Raw genomic sequence first — 26,318 nt, 5'->3', positions numbered from 1 at the left:
AAAAGGAACAATTTAACAGAACACAAAAACATCTACTATCTACGAACACATTGATTGATTTGAGTGTCTGACGACTAATAAAACATTTTGTCGACCAAAAAAAAAAAAATGTTTTCATAGACAATATAAAAATTCAAATAGAAGATGTCTGATTCCATATTTGTCGATTTTAATAAAAATTGAGAATGCAAATTGCAAATGTGTCAAAGAGAAAACAACCCGACCAAAAAAACAGCAGAAGACCACCACTAAGTTTGTAAATAGATCTGAAACGATAATAATACTAATTTCAGTTTCGATATTAACGATTGTCAATTCTAACATGACGTCCTTCAAACGCTTTGAGTACACACCCGTGGTAAAATTTGAATATATTGCATGGGCTGTTCCGATCGTACTCCCACGTCATATGCTTTTTTATGAATGAGTTTCGCGACGTCATAAAACGATGACGTTAGAATATGTGCATTTTACAGGAAAATACACGCTTTTAAATCCGAAAATCATCACAACATGGAAACGTTAACAAAAGATGCTAAAATGTGTTATAAGCCACATTTGTTTAAAAATTTAAGACATATGCATAAATTATCATTTAAATTTATTAAAAACTATCTATATACGTTATTTTAAATAGTTTAAGCATGTCACTAATTCAGTTTGCTCCGTTCTTTTACGCCAATTTAATAGTGCGTTTATTTATGGGAATGGAAAATATTTGCCTCCACCTAGAGCGCTTCGATCCATAAGAATTGCCGTATTTGACCTATTAGAATCGAAATAATTCATTGGGGCTTGAATATATCTATATTTTACCACGGGTTGTCCCTTTATGACGATATTTTACCCCTCGCTATCGCTCAGGGTAAAATAATTGTCATAAAGGGCCAACCCGTGGTAAAATCACGATATATTCAAGCCCCCATGAATTATTTCTTAATTAACATCATCGATACACATTTCGAAAATTTCGTGTATTTTTTTTTTTAATATTTCTATCCTTAACTGCTGTCTTTTTTGCTTGGACAGCGGTATTTTAGTTATTTTACTTTTGAGATATTTTGTTTAATCTATTTTCGAATTGGGATAACTAAAACATTATTTACCAATCATAAACTTTAAATTAAAATGAAATGCATCACGGTGAAAATAACTCACATGCATCACTTTTATTCCATACACACAAACTGTATTGACGAAGCAAACATGTTTTTGGTGAATAACTGTGAGATGTTACCGACAGATAATTACAATGCTGTTGACAAATGCCCTATTGCAGTATGACATTTGTAATACAAATATGTTTTGCATTATTGTAAAATAATAACGAAATTAGAATTCGTCTAGTCCATTGATGTTTTCCTTTTGCAATTGCAGCAAAGACTTTATTTGTGTTGAGCAAATATAACTTGCTGCAAGATAAAAATCAGAAAATGTGTTTGTTCTGATATGAAACGTTGACATTTTAAACAATTCAATATTTAAATTACGCTGAATTATTTCTTTTCTTAAACCTAATTAAGTTTAATTAATTTGAAAATATTAGTTACTACTTATATGTGAGTGAAAAGGATTGATTAATTTTGAACTGAATAAAACACACTCATCTTTAAATACTTCGCTCACTAGTTCCATATTCGTATAAGAAGTGTTTTCATTTTCAGTTATTGATGTTCCCATCCTCACTTGATCACATTCCTACTATTTAAATTCAAATTTCCAATTGAAAAAATAACCTAAAAGGACACCTTTTATTTGTTACATTCAATTTGCCGTTTTGCTTCTGTAGGTTGCATTTCTGTAAATATTGTCAATGCAATTTCCCAAAAGGAACTCCTTTTACGGCTAAAATTGTACCACTTTTACTATATATGAAGTTTTGAAAAAAATCTTATCCTAGAATTGAAAGTTCATTTGCACCACAATTTTTTTCAAAGGTCAAAATAAAGGGCTGTGCGGCATATTTTAAGCGTGTATATGCCCTGAACTTCTCAGAGTTTAAACTTACACCAATTTTCTTAACTACCCCTACCTCGAATGAAAGGTTACCACATATTCAATGTAAACAATATGCACGTGTTTATTTACTGGTAACATTCCCAAGTTCTGTCTCTGCGATATGGATAACAGAGAGCATAACTGGGAACCAGTATGTTATTGATTTTTTATGAATATTCAAATACTCCCCAAAAGAGGCGTGTTTTTAGAAACAGTTGTATTTTCAAAGTGCAACCTGTAGTCCTAGACATGCGTGTGTTTGAAAACGTAGAATTTTCTTTTCTCAGTTTAACGTTAAAATTCCGTGTGACAATGCAGTATTGCAAAACTTATTTAATTTATCTCCTAAATATGATTTGGATTTGCATAATTCCAATTTATTAAAACTTAATGTTAGTACTATTGTAAAACACAATTGCACTTATAATACTCAAATGTCAAATTCATGTGTGTTTGTGCAGAAGATTTAATTATTTCTATTGTTAGTTGTCTTTGCAATAACAAATGCATGTTGATTCGACTGACTATCTAGTAAGCAATTGACAAGACATGCAATATAACTACTATTGACCTAAAATACACATAAAAAATGTCTCACTCAATGGTCGTATTTAAATTAAAACAATTACAGTAAATTGTTTGCATTGCCGGACTGAGATTTTTTTTCATTTTTTCTTCGCTTAAAATGGTAAATGGTGTAAGCAGTCTAATTCACGATACCCGATTTTCATAAAATTCTTTAGTTTATCACTTATCTTAACGTTTATCATGTTTATCAAATTTACAAAACGTAAAAATAAAAAATTTCCATGAATTAGTATTTAAGACCAGGCGGTATCTGATTAACCATGTTATGCTCTAATAAGAATATTGATAATTCTTTGATCAAAAGGAAAATACTATAGCTAGTAAACAGACAAGCACGTGCAATAAGACAATTGAAATTTGTCTAGGTTTGTTCGATTTCATGAATATAAAGATAAAAAACATTTATTTTAACCAGTATAAGTATGACTGAACAGAACAAAATTTGATCAGTTATTCTGTTCGCTTTTTTTTGTTTGTCTTTTTAATATGGACATTTTTTTTTTATTAAAAACAATCACGTGTAGCACATGCGTATACCAGCTAATCTTCAGTTGAAATTCATTTAAAATATGATTACAATTTCAATGGTCTTGAATTAAGACTCTCAAGCCAAAATAAATGACATGTTAATAAGCTTATTTTGAAAAAAACGTTAATCAAACAGACTGCAGATGAATAAGTGGATTCTCACTAATCCACTTTTATCAATGTTTGAAAAAGTAATCATAGTATTTTTTTATCTTGGTTTCGCTATGACCCTGCAAACATTTATTTACATTAAATAGTTATATTTTGATCCGATTACTCACTTCGTCTCTTTAGGTATAATTGATTGAATCTGACATCTATTTTATACTGTTTCTATCTTGCCCAAATATATATTACAAAATAAGATCAGATCAATTAGGCGTTATGTAATTTTTGATGTACATATAACAGCGTCTTATATATCAGAAAAGTTTTATAGCTTCAGAATGTGCACTTTACACATCCATTATTAACATGCGTTAATATTATATCTTGCAGTGAAATATATTTGTTCAACAGTAATACCGGTTCCATGATAGTTAATAAAGGTTATCAACTATGCACCATACGAATTTCAATTTCCATATAATTGTTTTTGCAATTATAGAAAATTTGTTCGTGTTTGAATGATTTATCGTGCTAGGGCTTTTGTCAATATTATTATATTTGTCTTGCAACAAAAAACCCAAAAATACAAACGCAGACATTTGGGACAACATGTTTGTTTAGTCAACATATTTCGTTTGCCTACATGTGCAGACAAAAAATGAATAAAAGTGCACGGTTTATTCCAATCATTCATTTTCCTACATTCATTTGTTTAAAAATTTGCAAATAATTTTTCTTATTCGTCCTCCTTACAAATATTTTTGAGGAACATAAAATCTTCAAATGTTGATCAATAAATATGAAGGATAACCGCTTTTATGGAGTTTGTAACCCTTATTTGATTTTTTTTCTCAATCGATTTATGCACTGTGAACAGCTTTATACTACTGTTGCATTTATTTATCGAAACTTACCCTGGTGCTGTATTTTCAGTCCCCCGTCAAAACTTTGACACGTATGGTTATGAACAAGTTGCAAAATTAAGTCTTAGAATCAGATAAATTAGGCGTTATATAAATTTTGATATACATATATTAGCGTCTTATACATCAGAAAAGTTATATAGCTTCAGAATATGCACTTTACACATTCATTATTAACATGTGTTAAGATTGTATCTTGCAGTGAAATATATTTGTTCAACGCAAATTCCATCTAAGTCGATAAAGGTTATTATCTATGCATCATACGAGTTTTAATTTCCATATAATTTTCTTTTTCAATTATACATTTTATAGAAAATGTGTTTGTGTTTGAATGTTTTATCGTGCTAGGGCATTTGTCAACATCATTATATTTGTCTTGCAAAACAAACCCAAGAAACAAACGCAGACATTTGGGACAACGTGTTTGTTAAGTCAACATATTTCGTTTGCCTACATGTGCAGACGAAAAAAATACATAAAAATGCACTATTTATCTTGACAATTCGTTTTCTTATATTCTTTTGTTAATAGTTTACAAATATTTTTTTCTTATTCGTCCTTGTTAGAAATATTTGATGAACATAAACTCTTTTTAATGTTATCAATGAGTACGAAGGATAATATCAGATTATTACAGGTCATTTTTCATATCGCATGTATTATCAGCCCTAGGTTAAATATCAGCCCAAGAGCTGCATGGCTCGAGGGCTGATGTTGACCGAGGGCTAATAATACATGCGATATGAAAAATATTATGTTTTAATCTTTTTATCATATACTTGAACAAGGGAAAAAATTAACAGATTCATATATTGATCCTTTTACGTGGTTCCCAAAAAGAAGTTAAAAGACTGAATGTTCACGGACGTTGGACCCCAAATTTAGTACATTCGATATGAAATCTTTCCATCATATGCTTCAACAGAGAAAAAAAACCATTTTGATATAGACGAATTGAAGAACGAAAAATAAATTCAACAATATATAGAATGAACACTGTTTGGAAAGTCAACTTTTTTTAAGGTAACTTTCTAAATTAAGTTTGAAACTGTTCAAAAATGCATTTACTTAATATCTTTTTTTTATATTTTTTATTTAAATCATTTTACACAATATACTTCCAGTATCAAAATAATTGTTTTGTACACAACTTTGTAATGTTTCACTATAAACGTAGCATTGAGGTGTATTTTATTAACAAAGCGAAATTATTTCCTGTATCTATTTACATTTTAAAACTTAAATGGTTGAATATTTAAAAAAAAACATATTTAAAACTACTTTAAACAACTTTAAGACACACATTATTTTGTGTATGTTCGTATCATATGATAAGCATTTTTCTCTTTAAAAAGTCTGTGGATTATTGTTTTTTATCTGGATTCTGTTGACGTTATACTACTACCACAATTGTTGTCCTTTTATCCGTTGTGATGTAACATTTACACTCCATACGTCATAATCTTGTAAATTGCTGAAAGTTAAATACGATCATTAATAAAATTTAATTGGAATTTTATAGTTGTATTTCTTGAAAATAAAGTGAAAACTATAGTTTGCAACTCATCTTCAGCTATTATAAGAACGGAACAGTTTTGTTCAAATAAAAAAAAAACAGTGTTACAATAAATTGCTTTAACATGTGACATAGTAACCTTCTTATCGAATTCACAAGAACGCTATTTAATTTTGCTGTTTTTAGGGATAAACAACAATTTGAACATACTTATTTTAAAGTAGTATGATCTAAACAAGTGAGAATTATATGATTTTTTACTTCAGATTCATACATTTATCCTGTTAATCGTACAAAACACAGGCGCATGTGATTGGTTTCTATTATACAAAGACGAGGGAACTTCGAAATAAAAAGTAGAACAAAATAAAATATAAAAGCAGCTTATAGATAGTTTTACATTCTAAAGCAGTACATATAATTAGTAGTCAATAAATGTTGGAATGAAAGAGAGCAAAGAGCAATTAGCTTTGGTATAGAACTGCAGTTAAAAATCATATTCTTTTGCAGTTATACATATGATTAATTTTTTTCAATTGTTCAAAAACTTTATAGTAATGTCCATGCCTTACAGAGATTTTATCTGTAAACTATAATGGGTGTCAGTGTAGTCTTTTTTTGTTAAACAATTGTGAATAAAAATACCCAAGAAGCTTTACATCAAAACGCACACGTCTACCAAAACCTGAAAAAAAACCTTTGAAACAATACAATTAAAAATTAACAGAAAAAGGTCATCATTATAGCTCAAGTATACTAACAATAAACAACAATTCGGTTTAACGTGTGAGTTAAGCTCAAAGAAGGTTAATAGTCATATTACATTAACATTTTCTCGTCTTGAGTATGCATTAAAGGAGCATGTTCGATAAGGTCCTAAAATGGCCCCCTTTTTTAGCGTTTATTTCAAATATGGATTTATTAACCAATATCACGAAAAATTATAGCTAATACATTGACTAGTTAGGATATGAGCCATTTTGTTGAAAAATTTACGTTTCTGTGTTTCATTATGACGTCACAAGTTGTACTCATATTGATTTTTTACGAAAAAATCATTGAAAATGGGTAAATTTTCATAGATTATTGGACAGGAAACATAGAGCGCATACGTCGACAACACAGATCTTTTAAAAAAATAATTGTGAAGACATTTCACATGTCTCCTTTGAATATAAAGCTTGTCGACGCCTGCGCTCTATGTTTCCTGGTCCTTTTTTTGGTTGAAATCCAGCTGATTTTGTCAAATTTCACCAAAATCCCTTATTTTGACCTTTTTGGGATGTAAAAATCAACGTGTTAGAATTAAATTTTGGCAAAAACAGTTCTGTTTAGTTTTCTCTCATTTCTTTACGGCAATTTAAAACATTTATTGTCTTGTAACTATGAACTTTATAATTGGGGCCAAATATGGCCCTTACCGAACTTACTCCCTTTTCACTGGACGTTAAGCATCCGTCGATCACTATTGTCTTATAAAAGCTCACTATTGTTTACCGCTTATACTTTTAAAATCAACCAGTACTTTTCCCTTTTGAAAACACATTTTATGCTTACATTTGAGTATTGTGCGATTAAAAATACCACTGAGAGTTACCTTTTCGATAATCATAAAATCCAATTGAAAAACAACATAATAAGAGAGGGACGAAAGATACCTAAGGGACAGTCAAACTCGTAAATCTAAAACAAACTGACAACGCCATGGCTAAAAATGAAAAAGACAAACAGAAAAACAATAGGACACATGACACAACATAGAAAACTAAAGAATAAACAACACGAACCCCACCAAAAACTAGGGGTGATCTCAGGTGCTCCGGAAGGGTAAGCAGATCCTGCTCCACATGCGGCACCCGTCGTGTTGCTTATGTGATTACAAATCCGGTAAATAGTCTAATTCGGTAGGTCAAATTCATGAAAGGGAAGGGGATTGTAGTTACGACGTAAGGAACATATCCGATATCATTTGTGAAACGGTTATTCCATAACGGTCAACCAACTCGTGATGGCGTCCGTAAAATTTACGAAGGGATGATTTCAACTTCACCATTTGGAACTCTTGGTTTAATAGCTTCCTTGTGAGCAGTAACCCTCTATCAAGAAAATCATGATAGGAAATGCAAGCACGGGAATATCGTATCAATTGGGAGATATATACCCCGTATGCAGGTGCTGCTGGAATGTTGCTACTTAGAAATGGAAAGTTCACAATTGGAAAGCTGAACTCATCTCTTTTGTCGTAAAGTTTTGTCTTCAACCGACCCTCATTGTCAATTTCTAGATGCAAGTCAAGATATGAAGCCGACTTAACTGTATCTGTAGTATCCTTTATCTCCAATTCGATGGGATAGATGCGATCCACATAGTCACCAAATTTTGAATTGTTTAGTGAAAGAACGTCATCTATATAGCGGAAAGTAGAGTTAAAGGATATTGCTAACTTCTTATCTTTCTTCCTAAGAAGTTCCTGCATGAAGTCAGCCTCATAATAATAAAGAAACAAGTCAGCAAGTAGAGGGGCACAGTTTGTTCCCATTGGGTTTCGCTGTTGTTCTATGACATACTTTTGTTTGTTTTCAATAACAGATGCATTGCTTCTGTATGCCCAGTGTTTCTAATTGTCTATTCCATATTTTTATATCTTTGCAGAGAGTTGACATTAATTGTTTTCGTTTTCGTGTGATTGGAAAATAACGCTAATGAACGAGAGGTGGACCTAACTTGCTATTGTCTCGGAAGCCTCCTGTAAGGAATATTTTTTTGTAACCTAATGTATTGGATCGTGCTTAAAAAAAAACTGTAAGATTTACATGTTGAACTGAAACCTTTTAAAAGTAGAAAACACAAGAGAACTGAACAACTGTCATGCATACATCTCAGTGCTTTTTTCACTTATTTTGAAATGCTTCTAAATTGCTGGATTTTTACAAAGATTGACACTTCAGATGAAATATATCAGTTTTATCATTGTGGTTAATTCAGGTCTGTCATGTATTTGATATCTAGATTCTCTGATCATTGCGTTGAATATTTTTAAATTGTCGCTTTTAGCATGTTACGCATCACAAATATTAACATAATAGTGTATGTTCGCATCAAATGATCGCAATAACTAATTATATATAGTTAAATAATCACTTGCATGTTGAAAAAGAACCATTTAATTTTTTTCGAAATTTAATTTGTTTTTACTGCACGCATGCACTTTACAAATAAAATCAATTCACGTATTTGTGTAAGCCATTCTATTTTAGATTTTTGTTTATAAATAATTTGTACTTTAAAGAAAACATTAAAACCATTTATTGATGTTATCAATGCTTTTCAATTTGTTTTGGTTATAATTGATGTTCTTATTGTAATTAACTTATCATTCTATAAACCAAACTTATGATTCTTCCAATCTTACAATATATAATTAGCATAATCTCTTGCTAAATATCTGATTGCTAATGTTGAAAAATTATAAGTTGAAAGCCCGTATTCGACATTTATTTAACTTGCTATTGCATGCTGAAATAAAGTTTGTTTAAGTAAAGAAAGATATTAAAACACTGAACGCTGCAACATTTTTGTATCACAACGTATCCTAGTTACATACTATTGGACTTAACAATTGCTTGATATTCAATTGGTAATTAGTGAAGATCATATATTAACTCTGGCACATTTTAATTTAGATGACCCCTATTCATTGATACGATCACTTTTGTATATTAATATATTTAAAGAATAAACTCATGCGAGCTTCATCATTGTCCTCAACAGTTTAAAAAACGAAATGGTTATTTTTAACTTTTTACAATATAGTTCTTGTTTCATTAAGTCAGCTTATCAAAGATTTCAATTTTGTACTTTTATACAATACAGTTATACCTGTAAAAATTATCATAATTGTTCAACAAAAAATGGAAATTTTTAACGACCTTGGCTGATTATACGACCTTGACCGATTATATAGCTATTGCACGGTTGTCAAGCTGCAAATTGCAGACAATCGAGATAAAACAAATTATTTTAGTACAAATAAAAAAGTTTTTATAAAATTCGAAAAGAATTTCAATCTTGTCAATTGTTTATTTAACAAATATAACAAATTTTACATTTTTACTCCTACTATTAATTTTCTGGAATCAAATGTTACTATAACTCATTGTTTAAATATCTATGAGCATCGATTGAAAACTGAGTGTAGAAGTACTTACAGCATGTTAACTCTTAAACATATATGATCTGGACTGACATGTTGTCTATACCATATCTATCATTCTAAAATTGATAATACCATATAGAGTTGTAGCATAAGTTCGATCACGCGTTAAGTAAATTTCGGTGTATCACAAATGGATCACTTTCATTTCATGAATGCACGTGATATTGTGAATAATCACTTTACACATTCATAAAAGAAATGCATTGCATGATGTATTGGTGTTCATTTTATTTGTTCTACACAAATACATATGTATTGGTAAAATATAATATCATCCAGACTAATTTCAATTACTTTGTTTTCCTTCAATAATGTCAAAAATATTTGTGTTTTAAATGTCATATTGTGTGAGGGTATTTTTCAACATCTTTGAAATTGTCTCGACAACCAATACCAAAGATTAATAAAAGGGCATTGTGCAAAAGGCAATTTATGATGTATGATGTCTGCGTTCATTTGAAGAATAAAATTATTAAATACAGAATTTTTCCAGCGTTATTCGTTTCGTGATAAATCATGCTTTTGTAAAAATCAATTAGAAAAGTGATACATTGAAACTACGAATTGTTTGTGGAAGAAAATCAATATCCACTTGAAACACTTGCTTGACCTTTGTACAATTTTTGAATTTTAACTAATAAATGACTAAGAGAAGTTATTATAATACTTCTTCGTTGGTTAACTAGTACCTATAATGCCAATAAAACAAAAGATCAGTGATAATTGAGAAATAATTTTAAACTACAATAATAATGAAATAATATATGTTAATTGAAGAAAAAAACAGAACGAATTAAACATAAAAGAACAATCATCCCTGCAAAAAAACAAAGCAATAATATAACAGATCAACATTTGAATATATACCTAGTTATCAATAAAAAAAAAAAGAAGCTAACATTGTTTATGTATTGTATATTGCATAAAATTGAGAATGGAAATGGTGAATACGTCACAGAATCAACAACCAGCCGACCAAAGAGCAGACAGCAGCGGAAGGCAGCGAAAAAGTCCCTCACCCGGAGGTGGTCCTCAGATGGCACCTTAATAAAACTGTGTACTAGTTCAGTAAAAATCGACGTCTCACTAAACTCCAAAACATATATCTGCACTAAAAAAAAACCACACAAAACTAGCAAAGGCCAGAATATACTGACTTGGGACAGGCGCAAAAATGCTGACGGGATAAATATGTGTTGTGAGAATGAAGAATTGATCTAATTTATCTCAAGCCAATGAAGAAAAAAGAAACACATGGTAATATGCATTCAATGTATAAAATGAAACAAATGGTCACATAGGACAATTATAAGGCACAATAAGACCTTAAAAACACAAATAACGCCATATACTATAGTGAGTTAAAAAAATGGAAACTAGTTTTAAACAAACTAACGGACCAATTGACAGTCAACCAATATAAGAAACACACAATCCGATATAACAACACCTTAATTACAGACTCGGGACCGGCATTACAAGTGTGTAACCGTTATATGTAAACATGCCAATCACCAAGTTTAACGTTCAGACTATAGTAAGAAAGCGTTATATGCATTTAATTTCCTTTATTGTATTCACTTGTTTCTCAAAGTACGAAAGGATCAATCTTTTTTCGGGGGGTTGTATTTACTAATGTTTCCATATTGAAACTGACATATCATGATAAACGATATTGCTTGTCTCTAGATCTAGATCCTATTGTTTAGAACTAATAGCTTGAAATGCATTATTTGATTTATTGAATACAATATTGTTAAAGCCTAACAGACTCAAAATGATAAAACAGAGTATATATATTCTCTATGGTATTATATAAGAACATTTGTATTTGATCTAGCCAAATTGCTGGCTGGTTTATGATATAATGTCGCACACACTGTAATTACTAAAAAAATAAGGATACGAGTCATAAACATTACAAGGAATAAAGAGACCAAAATATACATCTTTGATCAAAATAATGCCAATATTACATAATGGAGGAATATTTGAACTACAGCTAACAATTATTGAGAATAAATGATTGCAAAATGTTAAAAAAAAATACATTTTTAAGATAATTCCTTATGTTAATGAATTATTCATATAGGGAATACTAATCACTGTCTTTGGTTACTTGAACACTCAAGAAAATTCAAACAACTTCAAATATTGCAGAATTTACTATGTAGACAATACAGCTTTAACTATGTTTCATGCAAGACACGTCAGCAAAATAAAACAAAAGTATTTGTTAAAACATAAAACAAATAGAAATATTGTAGGATAAACATAAAAAAAGCTTCCCTAATGTTTCATGCACCCTTGTTAACGGTTTAAATATGATAAGTTACACAATCGTTGTTCAATTTATTTGTCACATGTTTTATGATGTGTCCCAAATGTTGGCCTCTAGTTCATTTAACACACTTAAGATCTCATAAACATGTTTAACTCCGCCGCATTTTTTCGCCTGTCCCAAGTCAGGAGCATCTTGTCTCTGTTAGTCTTGTATTATTTTAATTCTATTTTCTTATGTTCAATTTGGAAATTAGTATTTTTCTCGTTACATTGATGACCTATTGGTGACCTTCTGCTGTTGTTTTTCGTATGGTCGGGTTGTTGTCTCTTTGACACATTCCAAATTTCCATTCTCAATTTTATTATTGCGTTTGTACTTTAGTTCTTTTGTATTTTAGGTTTAATTTTGTTATTTGTATTGATATCGTCAGTTCTCTTTGATTTTTGAGTTTATTTATATCTTTGGTAACTTTTCAATACCAAAATATTTTAAATTCCAACGTGTTTATTATAACATGCTATATTTCTACGTCACCAACAACGCAGGAATATCTTACACATAGAAATATTTTGTATTAGAAACAGCAAGTCGTATTTTAAAGATATTCCACGCTTGAGCCTGAAAATCCTGTTAACCTGATTGTTTCCCTTCCTACTAGACAAAGCCGATGTTTTCTTTAACTATTCTTTTAAATAATTTGTTTTAATTTTATTTGTTTTAAAAGGATTCGTTTCACATTACCATACAAATCAAATGTTTGCAAAGGGACTATAGATAAGGATGAAATATAATACTTACACTTCAGAAAGATCAACATGTCACTAAATGAATTAACTTTGACCGATATTCACGTTAAGCTAATACTTCATCATAAAACAAAATATTTTAAAGTTTAAGATTATTCTAATTGAGTCGGGGAACCATAGTTTCATATGTCTGAATAAGTTAATGGGACAAAAAATATAATTTATCAAATTGAAATTTCAATTTCAATTTCAAGGTCTCTTGCGGCGGTAGTCGATGTCGTTTATTTGAAAATACAAAGATTACCGACATATTTTATGTAAAAGAGGGACGAAAAATACCAAAGGGACAGTTTATTTCATAAATCTGAAACAAACTGACAACGCCATGGCTAAAAACAAAAAAGACAAACATACAAACAATGGTACACATGACACAATATAGAAAACTAAAGAATAAACAACACGAACCCCACCTAAAACTAGGGGCGATCTCAGGTGCTCCGGAAGGGTAACAAAATCCTGCTCCACATGTGACACGCGTCTCCACGTAAATGATATGAACTGTTTGATCTGTTAAGTGTTGCACAGTCTTCAGGTTTTTTTATGTTGTTTTGCGTATTCTGTTATTTTTCACATATGACTTTGTAATCTTTGTTTTTTTATTTTCGCTCTCTTGTACCAAATTTATAATATATAATGACAATATAAACCATTGATGAAGCATGCAGGTTCCTCAAAGAAAAAAACAAATATAGGAAGAAAATATGACTAGCAATAACATAGTGATTGACTCTGGTTATCGAAAACACCGAAAAGAATAGCAAAGAATAATGAGATACTCAGAAAAGCAAGTAGTAGATTATTTCAATCGGCGATAACATTGGTTACGCTGCGGATCCTACACAAAAGATAAACAGATTGAAGCCTTCAAACTTTTGAGTAATTTTTTAATGAAATGGTATTTTTTCTGTTTGTAAAGTTCTATGATTCGTTTTGTAATTTTAATATGATCTTGTAGTATGGTACTGTTTACCATCTTCTTCGAACTCTGAAGGAACGTTTAAACCAGGTTCAACCTACTAGGCTTTCTAAAATGTCCCTTACCAAGAAGGGCGAAAGTTACCAGGGTTTCAAACTCATAGTGTGATCTTCATTTTCACTATCGTTTTTTAAATTACATTTTTGTATTAATATATTCGATAAATAGTTACGTTTAATCCTTTATGTGCATTTTAATTTTATTTTACTCATAATTCAGTTTATAGAACAAACTACTTTTACTTTTGATAAATGTTATTTTTATTGCGTGGTACTTAGGTGTTTGGTGTTTCTTTAATAATTGACTTTTGCTATATTCTTCAAATGAAAGGCCGAAAATGGCGTATTTGGTATGGTTCAACCATCTTCAAATCAGGAATACAAATGAAACATTAGAAAACCCAAATACAAACCACCAGAAAAAAAAACATATGCAAAGGAGAGGAGGACAGTAGACATGTACATGAATGTTAGTAATAATTTTAACAATATATATATATGGGACAAATAATACAGTATACATAATATTTGTCTAAACACCTGTAGTAGTCCTTATTTTGAAAATACGACAGCATGCATTTCTTCATTAAAAACGAGGGTCAAGGCACATTTTAAATATGTATATTTTTTTAGGAAGCAACAGTGTTGTGAGTACGTATTCGGTTTGAAGGATTCTGCTTTGGTGTCTAAATTTTCTGTTTTTTTACTATTTGTTTTTTAGTTTTCTGATTTATTTCTTGTTTAAACTGCACACTCTTTCACTTTATATCATTCTTTACTTACATTTTCAAGCTTTTCTTTATTTTGATTATGTGCATATTTACATTTCTGTAATGCTTCCGAAAACAAAAGAGTAGTCTTTAAACATGTTAAAACGACATTGTTTTTTTTTTATAAAATTTGCTAGTTGGCTGTCAGTCTACAATTGAAATAATACAAAGATAGCCCGATACTAGCATCAAAACAGATAAGGACTATTGTAAGCTGTTGATTTACAATTGAAGAAATTTATTGGAAGATATTGTTATTATTTGTTTGATCATTACTGCATAGGTATAACGAATCCACATCTGGCGCATTGATTTGAATTGATATTTGAATATTGCTAACCTAGTGCAACTATACATTGTATTATATTAAAAGCACAATAGCACGAACAAAACTGGTTTCACCGATGTAAGTTAATGAGCTTTCGACATTTATCCGAAAAAACGAAAAAAATGACATTTATCATGTAAGTACAGTTTTAATGGTCACGAAAATCTTATTTCAAAAATCAAAGACAATAACTTATCCATTTAATAGTCAGATAAATAAATGGTTAAGCCGCTTTACGATTTGTTCAGGGGACTTTGTATGACAGTGAGATTTCAAGTTCATTTAGTCTTCTTGATCTTGTATCCCTAATTTAATTGACACTCAATTAGAAGAACGCCACCAAGCGCTTATCGGATTAGATATTTGTAATTGTCTCATAGTAATTGGTTCAACAAGCTTATCATTTACCTGAAAACTTTGTTCAGTTTCAATTACTCTTTATCTGACGTTATCATAAAATACACTCTCATCTGTAATTTGTGTTTTATTGATTATCGATATTTGAATGTCAAACAGATTAGGAATCGCACCTGTGTTAATTAAATGAACTTACATCATTTTATTACGTTTATAAATGAGCTTATGATGACCTAAACTGATTACTTGCACGTTTGGCTAGTCTGCAACTAATTATACTTTATTTTTGGAATATGATAGGGGATATTATATAAAAAGTCGTGACTTCATTTTCCAGAATGTGACTTTAAGACTATGAACATGAATCATTACTTGGTGTTTATTAACGTGAGCTACACCATTTACACAACTGATGCAAGATTTCAAGCATGATTTGCAGATGCATTCGGAGCACCAAAGGTCGCCGTCTTTTTTGGTTGGGATTCGTGTTGCTCAGTCTAGTTTTTTAGGTTTTGTGTACCACTGTTTGTCTATTGTTCTTTAATACTAAATGTTACGCCATAGCGTTGTCGGTCTTTTTTCGACTTTTTGAGTTTGAATATTCATTTGGTATCTTTTAAGAAATGTTACACGGCAATAAAAGAGTAGGTTTTAAAGAAGCAGACATTTTCCCTTACAACATCACACTAAGAGCAATTGATCTGGCAAAAACATAACAGAACGAAGAGACAACCTAGTTCAAAAACAGCTTCTGAAACATTCAGAGTGATCAACACAAACTACACCCAAATGCTGAATGTTCAAATGTGCTCAAGATGGACAGACAGACCGTTTGAATATTTTCTTAATTAATCAGCCATATTCGGCGAGCTGGTATTAGTATACCTCATATCCAGGCAGTCATGGTATTCTTTCTGACAGAAACGGATATTTCCAATTTAGAAAGCAGCAATGAACTCTATTATTAACAAAGTTTGCCTTACATAGACAATCGTTAATTTCTAGACGAAAGCCGAATATGACACATACTTCAATTTAACTGGTTATGTGTGTTCAACACAGTCACCACATATTGAATATTTAGCAAACGCATTTACATAGCGGAACATAAAGTTAAATGGTTACTAAATTCTTTCATTCTTTTATTATGTTCAAACTTCAACATAGTACTATATATTTTGTTTCGAATGACAAGTTTTAAATATCACTATTTGTTTCTTAAGCATTAATCCTAGATTCACCAGTGATACTTGTATATTCGAAATGAGAACCATTGTTAGAAGCCATACCTTTGGTTTATTCTATGATTATGACAGTCTGTTTTTTTTCTTTTTTCGTATAATATACATTGTGAAAAGAAGTGATGATTAGAATCAGAAGGACAAATGGATCGATTACAAATGTATGCACTCTATCATACAACAAACACTTCGAAACAGTATTAGAATTACTTGATGGATTACCCGTTCTAGCACTATATCAATCAATTAAGCACTACATAAAATCGAACGATATTGGATGGAACTGTCATGAGTCTATTAAAGAACGTTTGAAAGTTGGAAATTGGTCAATTAAATGTCATGGCCATAGTTTGGCCTTTCTTGTTACAACTTACGTCACAAGTACACCAGGTTGTTGAATAAGGAAGATGTTGACGTCGGAAAATGCAACGGTTAAACTACGAAAACAGAGCAAATTTGTGTGAACCTGTGTTAAATTGATATTAGTGAATGTCTTATTCTGTGAGTGTATTCTTGTTTATTTGTAATGCCATTGTTACATGTAGAAAAAGTTGCATCTGTTCGGATAAGCATACTCAATATGCAGGCGCTCGAGCGATACGATAGAACAGAAATATCGATTCAATGATGCGTTGCATCGTTTAAGTCCAGAGAGTATCACAAGTCAATATGAAGTGGTCAATACTTTCTTGCAAATATGAAAAACTTGTAGCAATACATTATTTTCTGAAATGTTTTGTTGATTGATTGAAATTTCTAGTTTTTCTTCCCAATAGCCAACATTGATGACATGATAGATGGTATTCAAGTTTGTGTTTTGGTATATGTGATGAACTTTTAATCAGAGCCAAGAGTACTATATGTTATTGTGAATTTCGTGTATTCTATTTATATATGTATCCATTGCGATGAATTTAAGTACTTAACAGACTAACATGACTTCGTCAATCGAGCTTTAGATGAATAGATAATTTACTTATAATAACTCAAAAGGCAAGAGAGTTGTTTGAAATTGATGACTTTGATATTAATTTACTAAAACTTGGTTATTAATGTCGGAATGGAATATATTGGCGCTGTGCTCCTTGATTCATTACATGTTGCCCACCTATTTTATCTGCACTCGTTTGAGATTGAATTTCTATTTCAGATATTTAAACTTCTGATAAACAAATATAAACGACATTAATATGTTTTCTTTCCATCAATCATCATGTAAAGAAAACGAAAATGAAAATAAAGTAGATTGAAACAAACACGATGAATATGAGGAGTACATTATAACATGTATAAGGTATCGCAATGCATTTGTAACAAGAAGTAACCTGAAGTTAATTATCAATTGGAAAGATAAAAAAACTATAAAGTAGTTATAAAACACATATTTAAAAATTGGGAAAAATTTAAGACAAATAAAATACATTTGAAACGAAATATCAAAATATAAAAAACGAATATTTAGTTATCAAATGGCAAAATCGAAACCGCAAACACATCAAACAAATGGATAAGCAACTTGATGTTTGATTTAAACAATCTTTGAACGCATAGACTGAATCAAGTTCATACATGTGAGGAATGATCCAAATCTATTTTAGAACTTAACCCACAATTATTAGTTAATAGTGAATTCGTTATATTTAATCTCAGACATGTTTAACCCCGTCGCATTGTTGCGCCTGTCCCAAGTCCGGAGCCTCTAGCCTTTGTTAGTCTAGTATTATTTCAATTTTTGTTTTTTGTGTACAATTTGGAAACTAGTATGGGGTTCATTATCACTGAACTAGTATATATTTGTTAAGGGGCCAGCTGAAGGACGCCTCCGGTGCGGGAATTTCTCGCTACATTGAAGACCTGTTGATGACCTTCTGCTGTAATTTTTTCCTATGGTCGGGTTGTCTCTTTGACACATTCCCCATTCCCCATTCCCCATTTCCATTCTCTATTTTATACTTTTGAAAACAAAAGTTTAATGATATAAATATGCCTATATACATATTTCTTTAAGAAAATAATATAGGACTGAAATTAAATTTGTGAAGACACTTGTATGTTCTTTATATTTTAATATGTTCATAATAAATCTTGCACTATTTAACGTAATGAAAAATATATTACAAAGAAAGAACCGTTTCATATTAGAAATCAAAACTGTCAGAACGCTCAATTTTAAAAATCTGTGGTAAAATTTATTAGGAATCGACTCTTTGTTAAAGACAAAATGATACACACGGGCATAAAATATATCATAATAAGCTATCAAAAGACCCAGAATGACACAATGCGTAACATCGCCGAAGAAAAAGAAAACGACTAGACTAATGTAAACTGAGCAAACGAAACAAAAATAGGAAAAATTTATCAATAACATTCATTGGATGATGATATATGCTCCAGTTTTAAATATGTTAATGTTGTGAAAAAAAAAGATGTTTGTGCTACACGATATAAAGGAATAAATTTCGACATACTGTAAACCAACTTATGTTCGCGACTTTCGCGAGTAGAAAAATAATGTGAATATAAATCGTCGCGAATATGTCAATCTTTGATCTTTCCTTAATAAATTTCATCAAGTAAATCAGATAATCGCGAAATTAAATAACCGCGAAGTTGGCAAGAGAGGGTAAAACGCAAAAAAGGTATCCGCGAAAATAAGTTGGTTTACAGCAACATTATATACAAGTGTAAGTGATCTTCTAGCCGCGTTTAACAATATTTTTTTTTAATTTGACTTGATTAGAAATTGTATATGATTAACCTTACGTTTACAGGAAATTTTATCTATTGTGTTTATTAGTGTAAACATATGTAATTAATTAAATTGAAATGCTTTAATCTAGAAGTAAGTGTTTTAAAGTAGCGCAAAATTTATAATCAGACACTTAACTTGGCGAGTTTAATTTATTTGTTTAAATTGACACTGCCGTTATGAAGTTTTATAATCCTGATAATGCTAACACAGTACGGACGTCAATTTTATTGTTACTACAAACTTACAATGGTACATTGTTTTAGTTTACCACATATAATGAAATGCTCAGCATGAAATTCTAAACAAAATCTAATTGGAAGCAACGACATCCGTTCTACGGATTCAAATTGTGTTAATTAACTTCTAAGTAGAGGAATTGAACTAAAGCTACTTATAGGAAACTTTCTTCCAATAATTCCTTTTCCGTTTCCTGTGCACTTATTGTTAAGACTAAACAAAAATCCTTTGTATTCCTGGTTGTATCATGCTGGCATTAAACTGTCACAAACACACATATTGAAATGTCCTTAAAAACTATTGAGATATATAAGGTATCTGTCAACAAGGTCATAACGAAGGTAGCTTCAGCATTTTACGGGCGATATTTTAATTGAAAAATGTTTCCAACAAACAAAAGCTTAAAATTTAGAAGACTTTCTGACATATGTCATTTTACAGTATTCATACAATTTCTATGATCAACTGTCATGTCAGTAGGTTATATTCTTTAATGTACATTTTGTTAACATGTACCACTATAAAACGTGATTCAAATAAGAGTTGAAAATCCCTGGTAAATACACTCATCATAGACACCAAGACTAAATTTAGTATATACGTCAGACGCGTATTTCGTCTACAAAAGAATCAGTGAAGCTCGAATTCCAAAAAGTTAAAAAGGCCAAATAAAGTAAATACAGCTAAGGTAATCTATGGCTGATGTAGAAAATCCAAATAAATGAATCATGTCATTATGTTCTATACACCAGGATTTAAGTCCTCTATTATATTTGCCGAATGTTCTTCTAAAGACAAATATCATTACTTTATTACCTCTTATCTTATTTAACAGCCCATCAAATTTGACGTCTTTGTTGATTTATGTTAAGACATCTTGATAATAATATATTGACATTTTTATTGTTCAATGGATATTTTATGCACGTGTTAGTACTTAGCTATATACTTTCTAATTATCCAGCGATACGAAAGAAAATAAATGTGTATGTGCTAGAATGTCACAGGGACAAAGGAAAACAACCCAACATGACAGATTCAGACATACAAGTTTTGTAAATATAATTTAAATAAAAATAAATATTATACAACTCTTTGTAAATTTCTCAAAAGTCTCATCAAATGCAAACGTAACGACGTGATTAACTTGGATAAACTTGAAAAATTAACACGAATATAGTGTAATCTTATTGGAAAAAGCTGTTTATCGCACTAGGATTTTAAATCAAATTTGCATGCCTATACAGTTGTTAAATATGCATTAAATGTTTTACACAAATCAGCGAAACCTATTTAATTGATGCTACATTTGTATACGCAAATCAGTTCAGTCAAGTTCATTCGAACCCGATAACAAATGTACTACATTTAGTGTCATCATTTTAGTATACAATTAAACTTTGTTTTTGTGCTTTCAAACTGCTTTGCCTTTATAAACTTACAAATGTCATTTCAATAAGTCCCTGAACGTATACAACCTTGAGAGACAATAATAACCTCATGGATATGTTTTTTCAATGGATTGTTTTGCGGTCGTCGAAACATTATTCTAATTGTTTACAATTTTGAGTTTGAATGTATTCATATAAGATTAAACTTCATTCGATTTTAAAATCATAGAATTAAGCATATCAATAGCAACAGTATGTCAATGCAATGTCGGAGAATTAAAAATAAAATTGAGAATGGAAATGGGGAGTGTGTCAAAGAGACAACAACCTGGCCATAGAAAAAAAACCAACAGCAGAAGGTCAACAACAGGCCTTGAAGTCATAAAATTTTGCTCAGTGCTCGGAGTACAAAAATCATGCTCGAAACATGAAGTCCAGCAATTTGATTGGTTGATTTTCGAGTCTGAGTACAAAAATCATGCTCGAAAGTTTTATGACTTCAATGTAGCGAGAAATTCCCGCACATTTTTGTTTGCTTTTCATAATTAAATAGTTTTTAATTTTTCAAACGCAGTTTTGGGACATATTACCATGTTTCAGTTAATTTATGTTTTTTTAGTAGCTCAATCGAAGTAAGATCTCGTCAAACTAAAAACAATTAATTCAATAAAGAACAGTTTTAAATTTAAACATATTGAATATTTACGATTTATAGAAAGGCCTAAACAAATTTCATGTACTTTGCCAAATGTCGATGTTACAGACCTTGGATGGTGTAAACTTCCCAAAAATGCAATGGTGTAAGGTGTATGGTGCTATGGTGCTATGCTGTATGGTGTAAGGGGAATATTGTAATGGTGTATGAGGAATGGTGTGATTGTGTAACTTGCGATCGGGAAAGGTGTGAATGAATGATGTACGACAGTTCAATAGTTGAAAACAAAGTTCTTTTTGTTTAAATTTTTCGGATTTCAAAAATTAGCAATAATAATAATCTTAATATTTGAAATTTAATTGCATAATGGGTAATTGCGGATCGTGTAGATATAATGGGTAATAGTGTATGTGTAATGGTACAAGGTGTTTGGTGTATAGGTGTATGGTGTATGGTGTTAGTGGGAAGTTTACACAATCCAAAGACTGTAGATGTCACATTAATATTTGAGATATAGATATTTGAATTTTTACACGGCAAAATATGTGATACTAGTACACATATTTCAGAAAATGTAATTTTTTGTCATGTAATCTTAACGCTTCCTCTTTATCACAACTTTCGTCTAAACAATTTAAAAAAAACAAAGCATGATGATATAATGTTATATCTTATGGTATTAAAAGAAAAAAGTAAAATCTTAAACATACTGAAGTAGCGTTTATATTTACAGATTTTATGATTTTATCCGTGATAACGCCGTTTTTGTTTTAAGAAATAGTCACAGTCCTGTTTCATAATGTATATAATGGACATAACATATTTTTTATAATGACATACTTGCATTTAGATTCTAAATTTAGTCGATGAATTATTTTATACACTTTTACATATCTAAAACATTATGTATTTTGTGTGATTGAGAGTGAAATTTAAATAAGATAGTTAATTGAATTGAACGTCACATATTTAATTATATGCTATAAATCAGCACCATATAACTTTTCAACCTGAACACTTTTTACTAGGACACTTGAATGGGAATCTTGTACGATTGTCAATGTGAAACATATCTATAGTACCAACGACCATGAATAATTACAATAGCTCAGTGAATGGGATTTAAAATTGATAACAACATAAACAATATGGCTTTATTAAGATGAAAACTCAAGCTATAGCTATTGATAAAAGGTTCAGGTCACACAAAATGAAAATCAATCCAAAGTTAAATTTAACATAAAAAAAAAATCGTATAAAATGAACCTGAAACAAGTTATGACATCCTGCAACAACTGATTACATGGTCTTAGCTTAAGCCATCCACATATTCTAAAACGGTTAGCAACCCAACCTTCCTAAACTCTGAATAATGGATACGTACCTGTAAAAAAAATAAACATAATGAAATACAATACAACACATGAACAAAGGAATTAAAATAAATCAGTCAATTGGAATCATTTTATGAACAGAATTTCAGTATAGGTATTCAATTGTTTGAAATTTCCAAATATAAAACTAAGTCAATTTGTCTGCAAAATAATCACTGTAACGATTTCGTTATTGAAGAAACTCAGTCAATAGTACTAAAATGAGAATACTATATAAGCATTTCACGTAGAGTCAGAAATCCTCTGAATTCATTTTTAGTAAACAACAATCAAACTTGTGTCTTTATGACTTCCTTATTGTGTTTATGAGGTAAGTGAACGCGAAAAAAAATAAACTGTAAATCAAAGTATTTAACCCTGAAACAAAAACAAGGGAATGAAAGGTTACCGAGTAATATTCAGAATTAAAACAAATTCTACCTCGATAGAATAAAATTCTATGATTTAACATTTTTAACAAATTGTGTTCAAATTCCTTTAGGCAGAGTTCATCTTAGACATGTTATATTGTTTTTTGGTATAAAATTGAGAAAGGAAATGGTGACTGTGTCAAAGCGACAACCAACCGACCATAGAGCAGACAACAGCCAAAGGCTACCAATGGGTCTTCAATATAGCGAGCATTCCAGCACCCGTATAGGTGTCCCTAAGCTGGCCCCTAAAACATATGCATACTAGTACAGTTTATAATGGAGGTCATACTAAACTCCGAATTATACACAAGAAACTAAAATTAAAATTCATACAAAACTAACAAAATACATTTTAAGTATTTCCGGTCATACATCTCTATTTCTCTATAAATTTCAGCATCACACATAGTCAGTGAAACTATCAAAGTCTGATTCAGACTATTTAAAAAATGGATAGTTTCATAGTAGCTCTTTAGAAATCTGGTAGCACATAAAATGTTTCCAACTTTTAAGCAGAGTATTTTGATGAATCCTCGATGTGACGTTGTTTAAGGAACTCTTATGGTAATTACAGGATACAGTATAGCGACTTGAATAGGATTTCAAGAATTGGAAGTCATTTCATTTTTATGTACTTTTTTCTCTATTCTCATAGTAAAGAACGGCATTATTTTATTGTCTTTGTATTTTTTTGGTTTTATGTATGTCTTATTTTTTAATATCATAACCTATCATTAACTGACATGCCAGTTCCAGACTTCAATTAAACTGACTGAAAGATTATGATTTCATAATATGAACATAAGGCACAATCCTTCCTTTTAGGGGTTTAGTATCATATCATCATAACACATATGAGAAGAACATAACCCGTGTAATTCCAACAACTGGTTTTTGAATAAATGTGTTTATTTCCGATGTAAAGACCTTATGAGTGAATCAATATTGACGCCAAAATATGCAATCTTCAATGACCTGACAACAGTATCGTAATAAGTCTATACAAAGGTTTTGTTAGTTTCTTAGGTGAATACTGACATCTTTGTGCTTTATAAAGAATATTTTTATAACACATTGGATGTAAAATACCTGAACGTATAAGAAGTCTGCATGTTGAGCGATATTTACGAATCATGTCCTTATACCGATGATCAAATTTAGTAAATGTTTTAACTATTTTGTGATATCGAAAACCCTGGTGTAATAATATTTCAGTAATACTATTAGTTACATAGTGTGTTAGTGACATAATATGATATATACAGGGTCAGTAAATTCCAAAAGGGATAAGAGCGAAGCTCGAACCCCATATGGAATTTACTTACCCTGTATATATCATATTTGGTCACTAGCTAACAAATTTGTCTCACCACTATCTTTATTTGTGGAATTCAGAATAAAGTTGACTTATTTGCTATCATGGCATATCTAATTCTTTATAAAAATTGTTCAAGTTTTCAATTTTAAGAACTTTCTTCAATTGATCTGAACTAAAAAAAAACTAATGTTAACGACCAGTATTTATTATCAACAACCTTGATATAACAATATCAAACAGATCTTTTTAATAATCAAACAATGCCTAAGTTGTAAATCCACTACTAACCGTGTATTGAAATAAGACCCGCCCCCCTACTAACCTGATATTGAATATACACGGTCTCCACAAGGTCGCTATTAACCAATCATATTCTTATAAATGTATAGGAGGTAAGATAAATAAATTTATCTCGTTAAAATCTAAAACAATGTTACAAACACGAGCGAGTCGTACACGTTGGTTGAGATATATAAACACCGTAAGATGGTGACCAGGGAACGTCACCATCTAAAAATGGATAATTAACGATAGAAAATTAAAAATCATCTCTTTTATCATAAATTTTAGTATTTAAGCTTTCCGATAGTGATATAGATATCAAGATCGAGGAAAGGGCAGTGGTCATTGTTAGTCTTAGCTTTATTTAAATTAATTTCAACAGGATAAATTTCTTTAGTATACATACTGAAGTCGTCATTATTGAGAGCCAAAATATCATCCAAATATCTAAAAGTATTTAAATTTGTTTAATAGATGTTGTTTCGATGGGTCTTTGCTTATTTTTGTCATACATTGTAACTCATAGCAATACAAAAACAGGTCCGCAATAAGTGGAATTCCGATATCCTGACAATAAATGGAATCTCCAAAGCGAACACAAATGTTATCTAGTAAACATTCAAGGACATATATTGTATCAAAGCATGTCCAATTGACATAGGTTTTTTTTGTTTATTGCTACTAAAAAATGATGTATGTATTTGGTAGATGGTTTTACTCTTTGTTTTAATCATGATAAGTTAAATCCGTTTTTTGCCAATTTATGTATAATTAGTTCTTATGTTTTCTGTTACATAACTGTTCCACAAAACATCAAGCATGAACCATAATCCAGTAGTCGTCAATGGTCGATTCGTAAATACTTAGTGTTCGATTGTTGGTGCAAAAACTAAGGATTTTCTTATCCTAGACATAGACTACCTTAGCTTTATTTGGCACAACTTTTTGGATTTTCGGATCCTCAATGCTCTTCAACTTTGTACTTGTTTGGCTTTATTGATATTTTGATATGAGCGTCACTGATGAGTCAATGTAGACGAAACGTGCGTCTGGCGTACAAAATTATTAACCTGGTACCTTTGATAACTAATTAAATCAGTTCATTTGTATTTTTCTTCTTTGTTATTATACATCTTGGTCACCTGAGTATTTTAGTAGCTTACTTTAAAATTATTTTTTTTTAAATAATTTGTATATCGTTGAATAGTACAAGTTTTATTATGATTTGG

This window comes from Mytilus trossulus, chromosome 5, assembly GCF_036588685.1.
Source record: "Mytilus trossulus isolate FHL-02 chromosome 5, PNRI_Mtr1.1.1.hap1, whole genome shotgun sequence".
Taxonomy (NCBI): Eukaryota; Metazoa; Mollusca; class Bivalvia; order Mytilida; family Mytilidae; genus Mytilus; species Mytilus trossulus.
This window is presented reverse-complemented; position numbering follows the sequence as displayed.